This window comes from Triticum dicoccoides, chromosome 2B (genome assembly GCF_002162155.2).
Source record: "Triticum dicoccoides isolate Atlit2015 ecotype Zavitan chromosome 2B, WEW_v2.0, whole genome shotgun sequence".
In the NCBI taxonomy this organism is placed as follows: domain Eukaryota; kingdom Viridiplantae; phylum Streptophyta; class Magnoliopsida; order Poales; family Poaceae; genus Triticum; species Triticum dicoccoides.
The window spans coordinates 384,493,535-384,497,917 of NC_041383.1; positions in this window are offsets into that span (position 1 = coordinate 384,493,535).

Here is a 4,383-nt window from a genome sequence, read left to right on the forward strand (position 1 = left end):
ATTGCTTCCTCAAAACTAATAAATAAAAGAATATCAAATAAATAATAGCTCTGAGCGGCTAATATAGCACATCTAAATGTGTAGACGGACTTGTGATACTATTATTGCAGCCGATCCTGTATTCCTTACAAATTCCTACTTCACTTGCGAATATAGAAATAATAAATTATAGCCGTATTGTCAGTGGTTACTTGATTGGATTATTATAAACTATAAAGCTTGCTCTTATAGTATTTGTGCTTGCTTTTGAATGACATCATATTGTTTTGTAAGGACCCAATAAATACTTATGTTTCAATTGTAGTGTCCTAGCAGCTGCTTCATAATATAGGTGAGATAGATTAATTGATTGTTTCTTTTTTTGTTATAGAATTCTAAATCGAGCATTAGTTTGAACGACATAGAAAACTCTTTTCCAACTAAGCACTCTTGAGCATCAAGCAATTATATGGCTTGGATTCGGTCTGTTCCATCTTTTACCTTTTGAAAAATAAAGGGATTGGAGCCGCAAATCCTTGTTGAAGAGGATATCGAGCACAAGAGTGAAGAGTGAAGAGTAGAGGGTGCATTGGGTGTGCGCTCCCTATGAACGATGTCCCACTAGAAATGGATCTTCGGAAAGAAGAGTGTTTCTCTTGATATTTCTATTCTATTCTATTTCTATAAGTGAATTATTGATCAAGATCAAATGGAGAAAATGTAGATGTGAAACTATGTTCTTTGAACACCTTCTTCCATGCTATTGAAGCTGGCAAACAGGGGAGTGAGTGAAGAGAGAAGCCATGCCTCTTTCGATGTGAGGCAAGCGATGAACGAGTAGATGCTGCCCTTAGACCAATTTTCTCTTTCGGTAGCTGACACCGAGATGGGCTAGGCTAGGAAACCTTATTCGAGATGATAGGGATGGTAAACAAAGCGATGGGGTATACTTACGAATTGGAATACAAATGAAATCATTGCCTATAAAGATGAACCCGTTAGCGTATAGGAACAACAACATATGAAAGTTGGGTGGATACTCCTATTTAATTGGTTTAACCAGAAATAGAGGATAGGATTCAAAAAGTCAACCGGAAACCGAGCCCTAACCTTTAATTGATGAGAATTTCCATACCCCTACTACTCGTATGTATTGGTGTGGGTTCGTATGTAAACGTTCGTATTGGCTTAGCAGAGCACTTCGTATCCTGCCACAACCGATCCTTTGCTTCCTTCTCACTCAGCTTTTTGACTCAACAGTCGTTCCCCCTGTTACACAAAGCTACGTATACAGGGGTAGTTGTTCATCCCTTTTGCTCGTGACATATCCCCTCGCTCTGTCTTCTATTCCTTCTGTGCGTTATGTTACTAAGGCCATCGGTCTTATGGAAAGAGAAGGCATATAATCGATTCTTTGACCGGCTTTGCTTCTTTCATGATTCACGTAGATTGGAATTCACTTTCTTTAGGGCATGGCTAGTTTCGGGTTTTCTAAAACCATCGCCCAACTCTTTCTTATTCAGACACGCCAACTGATATGTTGGATTAACAAGCTAGGGAATAATTGGGGCTTATGTGGACCCCTTCCCTTTAATTTAAGAAAGAGGTCTTCCTAGCTGACTTGAAACTAGATCTTCTTCCGAGTTTCGTTCTCTATGGCTTGTGAATTGCTGTACTACCTGTTTCACTCTCTTCTAAGGGATCTCCTCCTATGGAGGTATGTAAAGTGGGTTCTATCGCATTTTCCATCTTAGGGCGAGCAATATAAGCAATTCTGGTATCAACAGATACATTGTTTGGGAAAGAAAGTGAAAACAATAGATCCAATTCTGGGTTTTGGGGATGGATTTCTCACAACCCTGAGGTGCTTGCTAATCACTCGGACGAGTCGATGTCAATAGCAATTCTGATGAAACATCTTAAACATCTTTAGTGCCTTTTGCCTTTGAGCTCAATCGATCAGAAGAAAGGGAATATAACCTGCCCCTCATTGTCCTTCAATCATGGTGCAATGAATATCATAGATAGATTGATTTCGATCTCATATAGCTAGCTTTCCTTTCAAAGTGAAACGATTTTCCTTTTACGTTGAGATATTTGAATTGGATTTTCTTTCACCACTACTATCGTAACGCACAGAAAACACTGACGTTTCCACTCGCTTTCAACCACTGCCACTTTACCTGAGCACTGTGATGCAGTCGGTCAAGTATTGAGTTTCTGCTAGTATATCAAGGACTTATGAGAACTTAAAAGAAAAACCGAAAAAATGAATTCTCATAGTTCATTGAATTAAGGAAGGGCCATTCGTGGGGGGTTCGTGGAAGAGTTGGGTTCGATTCCCTTTATACGTGATGTGGCGAAAAAGACTGATTCAACGAAATATGCCATGCCAGCATTAAGATTTAAAACGTGTCGCCTACTTCCAGGAAATGTTCGGAATTAATGCAGGGCAAAAACAAGATTTCACTAAAAAAGGTGCCTAACCCCGGGATTTTTTGATACTTTTCTTGAAATTGACTTGATTTGGAAGAAAATGCACTCAACCTAACAAATCCTGATCAATTCAAGTGGTTAGTTTAAGGGGGTACATGGGGCTGACGCTAAAGGAGATAGGAATGAAGTAGGGCGGGCAGCTACCCAGAGATTGGAATGCCCTATCAACAGGGAATGCTGGTACCACCTGCGGTGCTTGATAGTCTTCAATCCAGACGGTCTCGAGAGTACCTTGACCCATAGCATAGGGCTTGATGTGGCTTTGGGGCTTCCAAAAAGGTAATAGAATAGGTAGTTCAGGCACCATCATCAATATGTTGCTGCTATTGAATATGGTTTTGAATCAAGCAGCAAGAGTCCGACCTCAGGTCCACCATAGAAAGGCATTCCTCAGTCCCAGAATAGCATGCATACGGGAGCCATATTCCAATCATGTGAGCAGACTTCTTCGATAAGCAAGCAGTTGTTCGCGTAGGCCCGGATACAGAGGAAAGGGAGGCGAAGGTATAGAAATCTATCAAAAGAGCACCTTAACGGCGATGCCTGGAAGGAGTCCCTCTTATTTCAGTATATAGGACTTCTTGTCTGTGGGACCTAACTAACTACCCGATCGATGGAAAATAAGGGGAAGTCAATACCAGATCGCACTCAACAAAGTAAAATGGGATGAATTCAATCGTCAAGACCTGCCACTGGCTGATTCCATAAGCATAGAAAGAAGGGTTTACGAATAAAAAAAGCTGCTCATTAGGGTCTCTTTTCATATCCGGCTATGTGAAAACCCATGTACTCTTCTCTGAAATAGCCTACCTACCTTTTGCTTTTTCAGATAAGTAAATAAGCGGACCTCCTTTCCGGAGATCAAGTTTCTAGTAGACTAACCACGGGTCTTGATCACAAAGTTCTAAGGTCAATTCTCTAATGAGAACAGACTCTGTCCACAAGGGCCATCAAGCCAACTATACGGAAGGACCATAGATAGGATCGGTCGCTCGGGAAAACCCACTGTTTCCTGCCCTTTTCTGAACAGGGAAATCTGCTTGAAAAGCTCCTTGTTGCTAGTTCGGTAAATAAAGAAAGAGTGTCCGACCCTTGGGAGGACTTCCATTTAATAGCAAAGCAGTTCTATTCCTTGCCCGGAATGCTAATGTTCGGTTCTGAATGCATTAGGCAGAGCCCTTGTTTGCTATTAAAAAGGTGTCCAACAAGGACTTGGAGCCTGATTGTGAAGGATCATACGTTAGGTCTCGCAAATCGGCCAAATAGGCCTCCTTTTTGGAGTGAACAAGCCTTTTCCCTTTGATCCCTCACGTGATCAAATCAAGTCCGTCTACTTGAAAGCGAAGTACTTCAGCGAGTAGTAGTTCATAATGTTGGTCTTATTCAAGGTAGTTTTTAAAAACCTAGCAATACCATTAAGAACAAGGTCGACGAGGAGTGACCGGACACTTGAGGGAACGAACGAGGAAGACCGATCCCAAATAAATAGAGTTTCCGACGTTAGGAGGAATTCCCTTTAATAGGGAAAGCTTAGATCGGTACCTCTGGCATCGGTGCCTTGCCTAAGCGCCCTGGGCGACTGGACTCGACAAGGGTAAGATCCCAAATATGTTCCTTTCCTGTTGTAAAGTCTGCACCCTTAGAGGTGGCATCCCTCTACGCATGAGCCTTGTTAGTGCATGTCTCAGTCCCTTGAGACATGCTCAGTCCTATGTTAGGAAACCAAACAGTGTAATTAGCTTCCCCCTCTATTCCCGGCCATCGTATGGACGAGGGCTGCTCTCCCTCTGCTCTGTTGCCTGGAAAGGTATATATATACTTAAAAATTGAAAATGCTTGGGCTTGCCTTATTCTCTCATTTAAGTCCTTCAATTCCCTTATCCGGAATGGAGAGGGATGTTGTTGAAG